Source organism: Callorhinus ursinus, unplaced genomic scaffold, assembly GCF_003265705.2.
Source record: "Callorhinus ursinus isolate GAN/ISIS: 27379988/994484 unplaced genomic scaffold, GSC_fseal_2.0 scaffold54, whole genome shotgun sequence".
In the NCBI taxonomy this organism is placed as follows: Eukaryota; Metazoa; Chordata; class Mammalia; order Carnivora; family Otariidae; genus Callorhinus; species Callorhinus ursinus.
In genome coordinates, this window is record NW_027397116.1 from 15,169,412 (window position 1) to 15,185,629 (window position 16,218).

The 16,218-nt window shown below is 38.6% G+C and overlaps 1 long non-coding RNA gene across 1 annotated transcript in view; it reads right to left on the bottom strand.

Moving 5' to 3' along the window:
- LOC112839327 (uncharacterized) overlaps positions 1 to 16,218 on the bottom strand; it is a 147,205-nt gene that overhangs the window by 33,225 nt on the left and 97,762 nt on the right. Inside the window, exons 4-5 of the long non-coding RNA XR_012375658.1 lie at positions 16,006 to 16,086; positions 13,411 to 13,533 (exon numbers count right to left, since the gene is read on the bottom strand). This is a non-coding gene — a long non-coding RNA (uncharacterized lncRNA). The remainder of the gene's footprint in view (positions 1 to 13,410; positions 13,534 to 16,005; positions 16,087 to 16,218) is intronic.

Sequence of the window (16,218 nt, forward strand, 5' to 3'; positions counted from 1 at the left end):
AATGATAACCAATATCAAAATTATTTTGACATCATCATCTCATATTTTTTCAGATCTTTTTATATGAGTGATTCCTTCTTTTGGTCAATCTCAAGAAGATACCATTTGTTAACTGTAGTTTTGTACGTTTGACCAGTTAATACCACTGCAATACTTATAGGAAGGGCCCCTTGATTTATTACCAGTACCAATTTCCATAAGATTTCATTAGTTATACTCTTAAACACCATATATATACAATAGAATATAAATCCTGCTGAAACATAAAATGGAATACTTCAGTTAGCTTTGAACAACTGTGGCCAGTAATTTATTTTTTTAAGTGGGCACATTCTGTTCTAGTCTTATTTATTTATATTTAGGGGAATTTTCCTTTTACTTTAGCTCCTCAAAGATTAATTTTATTTATTTTGTTTCATTTGCCAATGACCATATTTAGATGGAGGGTCAGACTCAGCTATTCTAAAACAGGGCTGACATCTTTTAACACAATATCCAATTGAAACATAGCAATTAATATTTATATATCAAATCTTATAAGTACATCTGAAAGATTTTCAAAAAATTTTTCCTCCTGCATTAAAGAGCAGAGTACGGATTTCTTTTAGTGTGATAAATACTGTTGCTAGAGAAAGAAATTGGTTGACTATTGAGCATTACTAGAATGACCAATGTAATTTTAACACTGATGAGAGTTCCTCTCATCCCTCAACTTTCCAAATATTTTCACTGATTGTTAGAGTCACATGTTTGAACTTCTTATTATCACCCACCTTTAGAGATTATAAGTCTTGGGCTCATGTTTTTTACAAAACATGCTATTTAATCCTAATAGCCTTTAAGAAGCAAGGATGCAAACCAAGTTATTAGCTTTCAAAAGACTTAAGTTCACATCTTGTAAAAGGTGATGTTTCTTACCAATAAATACGCACAAATCATTTTTAGGATCTGTTCTCTCTACTCAGTAGCTTGAAATAAAAGTAGAGTATACATCCGAAATTAGAGAAGGGGTAAGGATAATAAAACTTTTCAACCAGTAGAGTGGATTAGCTGTCTCCTGAAGACAAGTGCAAAAAGAATCCACTCTACAGTGTGGTTACTTATTCATTTTTGTACTTCCCTGCTAGCTTAGCCAACTACCTCTCATAGACTAGGTACTCTGTGTGTGCATGTGTGTGTGTGTGTGTGTGTGTGTGTATGACTGAGTTGGCTTCTATTGGAAATGTAAAGCAAAGTCTTTTAATAGTGACATGACATGGGAAAACTATTTGAGAGAGGGAGAGCATGAGCAGAGAGGAAGGGCAAAGGGAGAGGAGGAAGCAGACTTCCTGCTGAGCAGGGAGCCTGATGCGGTTCGATCCCAGGACCCCGAGATCATGACCTGAGCTGAAGGCAGATGCATAATCAACTGAGCCACCCAGGCGCCCTGACATGAGAAAAAAAATTCTTAAAAACATTTACTTAGCTAAGCTAGACGCTCCAGATAAAGGAAAGGCTGATCACATGGAGACCACTTATGAATTAGGAAAGTTAGATCTACTTTAAATTTGTTTTTGTAGAAGTTAAGCACCTCTTACAGGTTTATTTTTAAAGGCAAGATGGTAGTTAAAGTTGGCACTCACAAATATGTTCACATATTAATTAACCTACCACATGACTATATGAACACAAGTTGTACTAAACAAAGCTTGTAATTACGATGTTTGTAATTACTATCTGAAGTAGCATCTAAGTTGCTGCCAAACATTCCTACCAAATTTAGAAAGTGTGAGGGAATATAGCCACTAACTCCCAATGATAAGATTCTCCTGGAAGAAGAGAAGAAAAACTACTTTCAAGCTTTCTGTGGAAGTACCTTTTAAATTTTAAATGATTACAATTGATTCATTGTTAAATGCTGAAACTGTTTTAAAAGGGTTCTGCTGGGAATTTAGGCTGAAACTGTTTTAAAATGATGAAACTGTTTTAGAAGTGTTCTGCTGGGAATTTAGGCTGAATCTAACATGCAAGGTACATGGAAAACATGGCAAACACAACAATTTGGTGCCAGATGTCTGGTTCATAAGGAGAAAGTAGAGAAAAAGGAAGAAATATTTGAGACTATAGTAGGCTTTTATTGTTGTTCATCACCAATTGTACGAATAAGCTTCATCTATAGGCTTGGCTTTAGACTAAAAGCTACCTGGGAGGTTTTATGTTTTATAGTTTTGTTCTATTCCTAGGAAGGATGCCGTGGTCCTTCAACAGATACCCTAATGATCACATCATAAGCACAACTGAGCTTCAAATGGAAAATAGATTGTAACTTGCTCACCAACCAAGTAGGAGATTAAACAAGCTACCCAGTGTCTCCAGGAGGACAGGAGACAAAAGGCACATTTCTCACCTCTGAATCACAGCAAGGGCCTGCTTCGAAACAAGATTTTCTTCTTCGTAACCATTTTAAATAGTCAATTAGTAGGTGATTGGGAGGAACTGGGAGTGCTGGGAGCTGCATACTGACTCACCCCATAGTGAGTGGGCCCATTGAAATGTGCAGAATGATTGAGAGTTGAGCAAAAATTTCTCAGAAATAAAAGTTTGATTTTTGGACATAGATAGAACTAGCTCTATGCATAGAAGAAAGGAACAGTCACCTACTTACTCCACTTGGGAGACACCAAAAAATTCCACAAACTTCTCTCTACAATACAAATCACGCCTGCAAAGGGAGCCTTCATAATTCCATCAGCTTACTATTAATAAGCAGTAGTTTCACTTAAATCGAGAAACTCAGAAGTCTTTAGACTCCTAAAACATTTATTAATCCATTTATTGATTTGTCAAATATTTTTAATGCCTACCATTCTAGGTTCAGGGAGTTAAGAGAATAAAGTCCTTTCTCTCATGGAATTTATATACTAGTGAGGCGAGAGACAACAATCAAATATATCAAATGTCAGTGGTTGATGGGTATAAATGAAGAAAAATAAACAGAGTAAGGGCGATCATGATGGTGATGAGGGGGAGTACAAAATTTTATATTGCCTGGTTAAGGAAGGCCTCTCAGAAAAGGGGACGTTGGAGATCTGAAGGAGGTGAGGGAGTGAGCCATGTAAATATATCTGGGGAAAGAGCTATCCAGACAAGGGAAAAACAAAGGTCAAGCCCCCAAGGCAGGATAATGCTTGGCATGTTCTATATACAGCAAGTTGCTTGGTGTGGTGGCACTGGGCTTGGGGAGTAGAGGGGGAAAGATGGATCACAAAGGTATTGGGGGGTCTAGAGGGAGATCAGAAAGATTATATAGAACCTTTAAGGCCACAGTAAGTATTTTAGCATTTACTGTCAGTGGAAAGCCATTCAATGGTTTGAGCAGAGGAATGAAATGCCATTTTAAAAGAATCACTATGGCAGCTGTGTGGCAAATAGATGGAGTGGGCGGAAGCAGGGTGACTGAAGAGACAGCCATTACAATAGTCAAAGCGAGACATGATCCTGGCTTTGGAGTGAAGAGAGAGCAGTTGAGGTGGTAAGCAGTTGTATTCAGGATATATTTTCCAAATAGACACATAGATTTGTTTAGGGAGCATGAAAGAATCAGGGATGAATGTAATGTTTTTGGTCTGAGTGACTGAAACGAGTTGCCAGACCCATGGGAAAACCTGAGAGCACATAGTGTTGGGGTAGTGAGAGAAGGGTGGGGTTAAGAGCAGTTTTGAACCAGTTACATTTGAGATGCCTATTGGACACCAGAATGGAAAAATCAAGGAGCCAATTGTATGTATGTTCCAGAGGGAGGTCGAAGATGAACATATAAATTTGGGAATCATCAGATATCTGGTGATATTTAAAGCCATGGGATTGGATAAGATTACATGGGAAATGAATATAGAGAAACAAGGTGAGGTTCTCATACTGAGACAAGATCTAGAGTTTGGGAACAGAAGGAGAACCAGCAAAGGAAAACCAAGAAACAGCGGGCTAGTCAAGCGGAAGGATAAGCAAGAATGCATGGTATCCTGAAAGCCAAGTGAAGAAAGTATTTCAAAAAAGGAAGGAGCAGACATCCATCCTGCTGATTGGTCAGGAAATTGAGAACCAAGAATGTAACATTTGATTTGACAATCTGTAAATCATTAATGACCTTGACAAAGGAAGTTTCTGCAGAGAAGTGGAGAAAGTATGATTAGAATGGGTGAAGAAGAATTGGAGGGGAAGAATCAGAAACAGAGATTGTGAACAACTCCTTTAAGAGTTTAATTGTAAAAAGCAGAAGAGAAATGAGATGGTTTAATTGGAGGGTGACGTGGGGATTCAACAAAGGGTTTACTAAACTGAAAATTGTTTCAGCAGTTTTTTTCTTGGTAGGGATCCAATAGAGAGCCCCCTCCTACAATTGTAGGAGCCACATCCTTTAGAATATGGGAGAGGTGAGACCCAGTGGACAATTAAAGATGGTGATTGCTTTAGATAAGAGGCCTGGGTATAGTTCTTAATTGTATTAATTGATCAAATTAGCAAGCTCTTTGACTACTGATGATAAAGTTTATTGAATATTTACAGTGTGCCAGCACTGTTTTAATCACTTGACATGCGCTGTGTCTCATGCTAAAAACAGCTCTATGAAATTGAGCCCACAATTTATTCATTTGTTTAATCATTAAACAAATATTTAATAAGAGCCTGCTTCCAAGCATTATACTAGCTGTTGGAGAATAAAAAGTGAACAATGAAATTATCAGGTTAACAGTTGTGAAATATTCGTGATATACAAGGCTTTTGCTAATAACTCCATATATAATCTCATTTACTTCTCTCACCCACACTCGGAGGTTGGTATTATTGTCCACATTGTATAGATTAGAAAACTGAAGTTTAGACTTAAATAACCTCTAAGAGAACACATCCACAATGGGTACTGAGATTGTGTGATTGAGCGGTGCTACCTACACGTTCCCTGCCCCCATAATATACTGGATGATCCTTTACATCTGCATTACTGAGCTAGACAAAAATTACGTGAAGCACGAAAAAATAATAAGAAATGAATTGCAATGTGCCCACTACAAGAAAACGACTGGGTACTAAATCAGAGAATAATGGAGTAATGCGGTTGGGGAAATATGTAAAAAGGAGTTGTCAGGAAAAGCTGCTCACCAAGGAAGTAACATTTCAGCTGAGACCTCGGGGATAAGAAATACTGGATGAGGGTGCAGAGAAACTTCTAGGTTGAGGGAAGAATAACAAGTGCAAAGTCCCTGAGGCAGGAAAGAGTTTTTGCATGCTCAGGGAACCAAAATAAAACCAATGTGGCTGGAGCATAATGGAAGAATGTAAGAGTAATTTGAGATGAATTGAGGGACTCGGGCCGGCTCTGAATCACTGGTTATGCAGGGTCCTGAAGGCCCAAAAGAGGAGTTTAAATTGCATTCTAAGTTTGAGAGGTCACTGAAACTTTTTAAGCAGGAGAGGACATACGAGATTTATATTTAAGCACAACTCTCGTGCAGTGTAGCAGATGAATGAGAAATACTGATGAAATGAATGAGAAATGTGCAGTCGTGGAAGCAGGGAGACCAGCGGGCAGACTGGGTAGTAGTAACCCAGAAGAGAGAGAATGGTGAGGAATGGACATGGAGAAAAGTAGCAGGATCTGAGAAATAGCTTGGAGATGGAATGTATAGGATTTAGTGATAAAATGGATGGAATGAGAAGAAAGAGGGATGAATCCTGGGTCTTTGGCTTGAGCAGCTGGGTAGATGGTGAGACTTACTGAGTTTCCACTTACTGAGATGGGGAAACTTAATTAAGGGCTAGGGCAGGGGACAGGTTTGGGAAGAATCAAGAATTATCTTTTGGATAAATTCTGCTAGAAATATTAGACTCTTGAATGTTGGGGTCCAGTGGAGAACTCTGGGCTATAGACATAAACTGGGGAGTCAATGGTGTGAAGATGATATTTAAAGTTACAGGTATGGATGAAATTACCTAGGAGGAGTATCATGGAGTAGGAGAGGCAGAGAAGAAAAGGGAAGAGAAAAAGATTAATTAATTTAACAAGCGATATGAAAGCCTATTAGTATGCTGATAGAAATCCTGTAGAGAGGAGTATTGTAGATAATACTCAAAGGAGAAAAGTGTGAGAATTCCTAGAGAAAATGAGGGGAAATGGGGGCCATACTCCAAATGGAGACAATAGCCATTCACTTAAGAGGGACACCACCTCTTCATTAAAAGGAGCAGTAGAAAACAGGTGCAAGTGTGGGCTGGTTTGTTAATGTGATGAGGGGGAAGAAGACAAAGAAATTTGCTGATTAAAAACAAAGCCAAAGGGGCGCCTGGGTGGCTCAGTCGGTTAAGCATCTGCCTTCGGCTCAGGTCATGATCCCGGGGTCCTGGAGAAGCCTGCTTCTCCCTCTCCCACTCCCCCTGCTTGTGTTCCCTCTCTCACTGTGTCTCTCTCTGTCAAATAAATAAAAAAATATTTAAAAATAAAATAAAATTAAAAAAATAAAAACTCCTTTCAGCTGCTGAGCAAGGTTGCTGCCAAACCTGGAGAATCACTTTTTCCCAGAGCAAAAGTGGCCACAACTCTGCCCCCACCTTGCTAGGGACATCCTGCCTATAGCTCCCTCCTAACAGGATCATGGCTCAGATGTTTTAACAAAGGACAGAAAGAAGAAAAATGGCTTTCCTCATTCTGAGCAAAACGTCAAGCAGGCAGATTTCCTCCCCTCCCGGGAGTGGGAGTAGAATCTGTTCCATTTGGTTCTCTTTTTCTTAGCTATGTCATGGGAATCATTCAAAATCTGAGTATTTGACGATTCTGGGCGTTAAACTTCATACCAGTGACTGTTGCTCATATCAAACTGAGAAACTCTGTCAGACAACTTTTCCAAAAGACCAGTCACAGAGCGCATCTTCCCTGCCTTGTGCTTTCTGTCTTCATTCTCTCCTTTCTGTACTGTTGTTCTTGCCTGGACCGCACTGTTCTTGCCAAGCCATCAAAGCTTTGGTCTTCCACCTGTTTTCATCTCTTCTCTTTGCCACCCACCTTCTCTACCCTTTCTAATCAAGAAATGATGATAATCCTCCTTATCGAGTCCCGAGAGATGGCATCTCACGATGCCACACTGTTTTCCAGAGTGGTTTCTATCGCAGTCACAGAAAAGCTTTGAATTAAAAAATTCTAACTGCTCAACCAAATTCTGCTTGCAAATCCACATAAATATGGTTTCCCTCCCTCTAAACAATGTCAGGAACGGCATTTTCGTCTTCCAGTTTACACCCAGCCCTCCCTCGCAGGGCTCATCCTGGTCTACTATCTCTCATTTCTCATTTTGCTCAGTCCGGTCCACCCACTCCCCATCATTCTCTGCAGCAATCCTGTCAAAAAATCAATTTGCTACTTCCTCTGCTATTAAAGTGGCTGATCCAGCCATTCTTCCCTTTTATGGAAGAGAAATGAGGGTGGAAATAAGCTCTCCTCTGTTGATCCCTAACATAGGCATGACTGAATTTCTAATACAAGTACTGTGTCATTTTAGATAATTTATGGAGACCGCTGCACTTTAATCAAATCTCATTAAAATGGAAATGTTCATTATAATTCAAGAGCACTCGCTAAATTGTACTCGTTTGTTCACTGAAAGCATTCACTTTTAGGGTAACGTGACTATAATAAATGCTATTGAAGGAGAAGCCTTGCATGTGCCCAGAACTAGACCCAGAACAAAGAGATCTGGAAATAAAAAAAAGATTTAGACCTGGAGGGAACTCTGAGTCTCAGATATTAAATCAGCTTAATTAGGGCTGGGGCTGCTACGTATTCAGGCCACCTGGAGGAAGGGAGAGTAAAGATATGGTGAATTTTTATAAATTATACCCCAAAACTTGAAATGAGGGATTGCCCTCTGAAAACATTTACCCCGTGAAGTTAATTAACGCTTAGAAGTGGAAGTTTTCACCAAAGGTAGCAGCCACACTCCTAAATGATAACGTGTAATCAGGAGGCTGAAGATTCTCCTCTAATTACACGGACAAGGTGTAGACCTGTCTGGGACTCTCTCAGTACCAACAACTGTGGCATTGATAACTGAGCCTGTCAATCTAAAGAAAAGAACAAGAAAGGAGAAGATAGAGATATTGAATCCTTGTGCATCCTGCCACACTCTGCAGACGTTCCTCCAAAGAAATTCAAGGCTTCGGCTTCCAGCTGCAAACTCTCTGGACAGAGCATCGATTCAAACTGGTGACTTCTTTTAAATTTATGTTTTGCTATAACGTCAGACTGACCAAAAAGCCATAAAAATATTACAAAGAATTCCTGTATACTTTTACCCACATGTTATGTTAGGATTCTGTTTGCTTTATCCTCTCTCTCTTTCTCTCCACCCCCTCTTTGTGTCTCCCTGTGAATTTTTTTTTATGAATTATTTGATTATAAGTTGCAGACATAATGCCCATTTACCCCTAAAAACTTGAGTGTGTATTTCTTATCTAGCCATGGTACAATTCTTGAAATCAGGCAATTAACATTGGTTCAATATTATCACCTATTTTATAGACCTTATTCAGATTTTACCAATTATCCCATCCTAGTAAAGTCCTGTATAACAACCACAAAAATCACGGATCAAGCATTGATTCGGTTGCCATGTCTCTTTAGCCTCCTCTTATCTGGAACTGATCCTCAGTCTTTCACAACAATGACATTTAAGTAGAATACATTACTTATTTAATAAAATGCACCTCAGTTTGGGTTAGTCTGATGTTCCCTTATGATTAGATTAACTTTATGCATTTTTGTCAGGAACAGCACAGTGATATTTTTATCTTCTTAGTGATTATATCAGGAGGCACTCATGTCAATTTGCCCTGTTACCCGCAACATTAACTTTAATCACTGTGTTAAGGTATTTTCTGCTAGGTTTCTCCACTGTAAAGTTCTTGTTTTTCCTTTTATAATTAATAAGTAGTATTAATTATTCCATCATTCCATCATCATTTATCAGTTGGTTTAGGAAGACCTTTCCCTGTGATTTTGTTTACCCATCACTAGTAACTCGTACAATAGATCATGATATATATATACAATGGATTATAATTTTTTGCTATTGTTACTTGTTTTGATGTTCAAATTGAGACAGATTTAGCCACAAACTGATGATTCTTTAAAAATTCAGATTTCTGGCTTTTTTTGGGAAATCAGTGCTCTGGGAGAAAGGGGGGCAATAATCCCACGGATCAGGGTGAGCAAAATCTAACCATGCCTGCCTTCTCTAATTTTTAGATCCCCATCCTGGATGACTTGACTCATTTATATTACTTAACCTAGCATTTATTTTCTTGACTCTATTATAGAAGAGGTTTTCCTAAACTGATGCCAATTGTTTGTATTTCGATTTTAACCTCCTCAAAGAAACTCGCTGATTGTTTCCCACGTAGGCTGACTGCAGCAAGAGCACAACCTAACCACATAGGTTGTAGTTTCTCCATTGTCCTAACAGTTATTTCTTACAGAAAATTATTAAATTGACAGTCTGGTGTCTACCTAAGTCTTGCTTGGATTTTAGTTGTTTCTACCCAGTCTCCCAGGATCTATTTAGACCTGGATGCCATCAGGAGTGTGTCTTTGACCTTCAAAGTAGAGGACAAGTTCCAGAGCAGCCAGTGAGGACTCTGCCTGTCTTTCTGCTCCATCAGAGTCTCATCAGACCACACTAGCACCATTTCTATCCCCAAGTAAGCAAAGGTAGTTTATAAAGAATGAATACATCACAAAAGTAAATGCAAAGAAGGGGTTTATGGAGGGCTGACACAGGTAGAAATGATGATGTAAATGGAAGTTGATGACTTGTTACCTGAACAAGCAACTTGTGGAAAGAAGATTTAAAGAAGAAAATCATGGAGGTTGGAATGGGAGCAATGATCAGAGACTTCTGACTGAAAACTAGAGGGGGGAGAGGGGGAGGGGGGTGGGGGGATGGGTTAGCCTGGTGATGGGTATTAAAGAGGGCACGTTCTGCGTGGATCACTGGGTGTTATGCACAAACAATGAATCATGGAACACTACATCAAAAACTAATGATGTAATGTATGGTGATTAACATAACAAAAAAATAAAAACATGAGAAAATGCTCAAGATATAATGTTAAATTAAAACAGAAAAAAAAAAGAAAAAGAAAACTAGAGGGGGCGGAAAGAAACCTTGAGAGATTAAGACAAATGCCAAGCCACACCAAGCAAATCAACCTGGCTAAGTTTCTTATGTTAGAACTTGTATCTAAATGGTTTATTACCCAACGTTGCTTTCTTTAACAGTTCAGTTTAGCATAAAGTGGTTCTGAACTGAGCTTAATGGGGAGCTCCAGCTCAAAGTGTCATAATATAAAAGTTTACAAGCCTGGTGTCATTTAGTAATTAATCCATTCAAACTGTCTTTGTAAGAAGTGTAAACTAATACAATTACAGTTAAAGTCTACACTATGATGCATACCTGTCAAATAAACTTGATTTTCCATAATCCTGGAAAATGTAGGAGAATTTTGAAATTTATAATCAAATAGCCTTTTGCTGTTGAAGAGGTGAGAGATTATAAATTTATGGAGCTATGAACCAGGATGTTAAAATTTATCTCATATATAGTTTGAGCGTAAGATAATATTGTTAATGTGGAATTTGTAGCTTGCATGAAATATTACTAAATCATAGGTTGCTGCACACATTTTAGAATTATGGCTCCTCTAAGAAGTAAATTGTCATTTATGGAGTAGAGACCACAAAAGAGAGAACACAGAAAAACCCAAGCTAAAGCAACAGAATAGAACAAGATTTTTTTTTTTTTTCAGAAATAACAAGCATATACATTCATGGATATCCTAAGGCAAATGGACTAAATTGACTTTAGACTATAATGGCTCTTCAAGGGAATTGGTTGTGAAAGACAGCAGAGCAGGGGAGAATCTCAGAAGATGCCTGAAAATTCTCTCCCCTGAGAACTAAGAGAGGGTGTTTCTACCACCAGTTCTCACTCTTGTCTGCACATGGGATCCACTAGGGGACGGGGGTGGGGATACCACAGCCTCGAACCTAATCCAATGAAGCTGGGATATGGTTGGACTTCAGGGCTTTTTAAATCTTTTTTTCAAGATTTTATTTATTTATTTGACAGAGACACAGCGAGAGAGGGAACCCAAGCAGGGGGAGTGGGAGAGGGAGAAGCAGGCTTCCCGCTGAGCAGGGAGCCTGATGTGGGGCTCGATCCCAGGACCCTGGGACCACAACCCCAGCCGAAGGCAGATGCCTAACGACTGAGCCACCCAGGTGCCCCCTTTTTAAATCTTTTGAAAGTCATTTAAACTCTTATAATAGTTAAGGGGAAGTTAGGGAAGCTAAGGGGAATTTAAGGGTGTGAGAAAACTTCAGCTTAAACAACTAATCACTAGGTTTGGTTAATTTATACATGAAGTTGCTTCATTTAAAATTATTAAAGGAACTCAACTATATTAAACAGTAAAAGAAAGTTTAAGTACTGAGAAATTTCTGGTTTTAGCTTTAGTTTTTTTCCTGAGCACTTTTCCACTTTCCTGATCCAAGCCTTAGAAAAGTATACCATTAATTTTGTTTTCGAATATAGTAATTTTTTTCTGAATAGCTTACCAATAAAGAGTGAACCAGAAGGTAGTCATTTATCAACAGCCCACATGACCTTTAAACATTTATAAGGCACACAAACATGTTCAATATTGCCTTGTATATTGAGTGATAAAATAACCAAGGTAATCCATAAACAATGAACTATACAATTTTATATCATATTTCCCTGGAGCCTGATACTAACTGTATTTTAAGCCTCTAAATAATGTAGTCCAAGATTGACAAATAACATTCATTTAATACATTTTTAATACATAAATTAATAAAACAAAGTGTAAGACTCAAAATTTTAAATGAATTTTAGGACAGAATTATAGTAGCCCATTAAGTATGTTTCAAGTGGCTAGTATAATATCAAATACATAAACCCTATAAATGATTGTTTACCTATTTAAAATACATAGAACTGGTATGATTAGAGTAAGGGTAAAACTAAATTGTATACTTTTCTGCCAAGAGTTAATTATATAATTAAATTTTATTTTATCACTTGGGTTCAGTCATTAACAATGAAGCATTCTTCTGATATTCTAACAGACTTTGAAACAAAGTACTATCTGTTAAGTTATTACTGAAGTGGAGAAGCAGGGATCAGAAACTGATTATTAGTGATTCAATAGGCAAGTTAGATCAATGTATCAAGAAAATGAGCTGCTTGCTAGAAATAAGGAGCTGATTGATATCAGTTGTTCTGGACACAAAGCAGAGAGAGAGTTATTTGTGTAATAAGATAGGATTGATGGAGCACTCTAGAATTTACCTGGAGTTCTGTAAATCAGCAAGGTGAAGCAATTTATCCTACCAAGCTGAAAATAATGACTGTGCCAAAAAAAATCTTTTTTTATCCTTATTTTTACTCACTATTCACATATTTTTGAAGCTCTTGCATGCAAAGCACCACTCAGCATGCAGCGCCAAGATCCTTTGCCTCAGAAACAGGGCTCAGTGTAGAGCTGGGGATTTAGGATTAAAGACGAGAGAGGAGCAGGAAATTATGTGAAAGAAATCACACCACATAGACGAGGCTAAAGTCGGTCAGGAATAGAGTTTAGTTCGCTACAAAAATAGACTGGGGGGTGACTAGGGGGCTGAGTCAGTTAAGCGTCTGCCTTCAGCTCAGATCAGGATCCCGGGGCCCTGGGATTGAGCCCCGCATCAGGCTCCCTGCTTAGCGAGGAGCCTACTTCTCCCTCTGCCCCTCCACCCCTGCCTCCCACCCCCAAGCCCACTTGTGCTCTCTCTCTAATGAATAAACAAAAATCTTTAAAAAAGTTTCTCCCTCTTTCTCTGTCCCTCTCCATCCTGGTGCTCTCCCTCCCTCTCTAAAATAAATAAACAAATCTTAGAAAAGAAAAAAAGACTGTAAGAGACTACTTTAAAAAAAAGAAAAAGAACAACCCTGGAACACTAGAGATGATCCTAGCTAAACGCTTTGAAACTTTTCCTCCAGTAAATCCCTCCAAGAGTTTCCTTAACATTTCTTTTCCCTATTTGCCACATAGTCCAAGTTTGGTGTTTGAATTCTCAGTATCACAACTAAACTACTTCATAGAGTGGCCTCAAAAGTCAAACCTCCCCATTCACAGAGCCCACAGCTCGAGCCTGCTACTTCCAAGCCTTTTTATAACTTTCCTGCCATAATCCCAGAGTAACCAGAGGACCTGGGTTTTTCCCTTCTCCAAATGACCTGCGCACCTCAGCTCTCCTTGCCCTTGTAGCCTGCAGAAGGTGGAGCAAGACAGAAAGTGGATTCACCAGTTGCTACTTACAAGAAACTGAGGTCCATTCACCAAGAAGCCATGTGGGACGAGAGACAGAACAGCTGATTTTAGAGCAGCCTTGAGGCTCAACCTCTGCCTCTTGTTCGCTTGGCATCCTCTCGTGTCTCTTCCCTGGCCAAGAAAACAAAAACAAAAAACAAAAACTAGAATCTTCCTTCCTCCCAGGGCGCTGAAGAGATTAAGTAAGATGATACAGGTAGAGCGCTTTTCACCCTTCCAAACAGTGCTCGACAAATGGTAGTGATGATGAGTTAATTTTAACTATTGACACCCGTGTCAAGGGGCCTAACCATAGTGTGAGGAAGAGGGAAGGGAAAAGATGAAGCCATCGGAGCCCCAAAGGTAGGCCTGTTCAGAGGGTTCTGATTTGGACTCACCCCCATTCAAATAGGGCAGGAGCTGCGTATGTATTCTCTCCCTAGATTCGAGTACATAGCCAGCGTTCAACTGTTGAATGTGTTAATTTGGAAAACCAGTGGTCTAATGAAAACAGAGCCCGAGGTGAAATTAAGGCCCCAGTCATAGATCTGATGCTAATATTCGAGCAAGGTATTTAACTCCATCTTGCCTTAGTTTATCTGCTGATGGGAATTAATAATGCTTGTCTCTGCTTTGCCCAGAGTCATAAGGAAAAATGAGAAACAAGCATACCTGCTGTAGTAGAAATGGAAACAAAGACATTCAAATTATATTTTATTTTCTTTCTATAAAAACATTATTCAGTAAAACAAGTATAAGAATACCCCTCATGGGTCTACTTTGGGAATTAGAAATAATACATGTATAACTGTTGCACAGTGACTGACATAAAATAAGAGTTGGATAAATTATAGCTATTTTTCTTACTACTATTACTGAGGGACCGGAAAGTCATTTCTGCCTCCTGCATGAGGAACAGGACAGCACAGCTGTGCACACAACATACAAGTTCCTCGAAATTAATAGAAAATGTTCACATCCCAACTTTCAGGAGTCCACTGTGTTCTTGTTTGCTCAATGAGTACACCATGTGCAATGGGAATGAGTCAGCTCTGTCCAACCTTCCTTAGGATGTTATAAAATGTGGCATAATGTTAATTAGCAGCAGTCAGTGCTCTTTAAGACTCACACTGGTGTGTTTCATCCCAAGCGCATTACAAAATAAATAGGATGTTCATTTTTATCACCACGCCTTCAGAGTCTTCAATGGTATAGGAGCCAGCTTGCCAGTAAGAAACTCCCAAAGCAAATGATACGAAGCTCTCTCTACAGGCTTATCATTTGGTCAACCTAAACATGCTACCACAAGTTTAGAGGATCTTTTTGAAAATTCCCCACCTTTGTTATATAAGTAGGTACTATGGTCTTTATTTTACAGCTTGAAAAACTGAGATGCCATGAAGTTAAGTGACTTTAACAGGGTCGATGATTAAGACAGAACTATAATCCAAGTTTCTTTCCACTACATGTTGTTAGTTTCACATATCTCCAATGCCCCAGGAAAATAAAATGCCTCTAAACCACCCACCATTTTTTTTTTAAAAATGACCACAAACAATGCATCCAGATGGATATAATACAACTGATTCTAGGAAGTTGATCCAATCTTACTGTTAGTAATATGTAAGATGAAAACAACTTGCCATCTCAGTAGAGTAACCTCCATCATCACTAAAGAACTAATCTGTCAGAAAATTGACCCCATCTAAGTATGAAGGCAATGGGAAGAGCTTCAGGTCAGACGTCTGGGTTCTAGGCTAATTCTGGCTCTAAATATCTGTGTGACTTTGGATAAAACTCTAGTCTCTAGAGTTCCAGTTTTATCATCTATAAAATAAGGGTGTTGGGTTAAATGTAGCCGGCAGCATGCTGAAGTTATCATATTTACTAATCAACAGTTGATCCATTGGAGGCATTCATCTCTTTAGCAATGGTTTATTAGCATAAACACTGAGCAGAAGGTAAGAGTGCTAAGACTAATAAGGTTTACAGTAATGTTTATACAATAAAATATGGAAACTATTCTCATGGGTAAGCTGCAATAAAATATGTGGTTGCACCAATAAGTGTTGCATAGCTTTATCGAAGTTAAAATTAAAGATTGTGACATCTATTCATAGGGCTAATTGAACTGTCCCATCACTGCAGTTTTCTTACTATAAGAATAACAAATTTCCCCTTTTGTGATTAGTGCATCCTGTGCGTCCTGGAAACTGAGAAGGAGCAGCCTCACTGAGATCATCCCATGTCTTGAAGACACTTCAGTTGTACAGGAAAAGCCAGCCAATCTGACCACTCACTTCAGGAAGACAGAGAATAGAGGAGGGACTGCCTTTCCTCATCTTCCACACACAGTCCTCAGAATGCATTTTTTATGACTACTTTTCCCTCTTAAAGACTTTACGTGAAATTTATTTAAACCTGGTTTTATCTGACCCCTGTTCCAAAATATTGCGGGTTTTTTTTCCTTTTGTAATTGCCATTTAAGGTAATCAAAAATTCCTTAAGAAAGAAATTTCAACTTTCTATAACTTTATAAATATGGAGCAAATATACCTGTTTATCTTGAATTTTGATGAATGTCCCTTTTAACACTTTACTTACCTCAGGAGAAAGGAGTTACCCGATTTCTCAGAAGTTCCTTGAGAAAGACCATTAAATGAAAAACAGATCCTTACTACTGCCCTAGAGAAAGAAAGATAATTTCAGAAGACTAGAAAAATAACCTTTTAGCTTTTGTCAAGAATTCGAAACAATTCATTATTTTACCACCACATACCATTTTGTATTCAACCTCAAATAGAGCAGAACAAATTT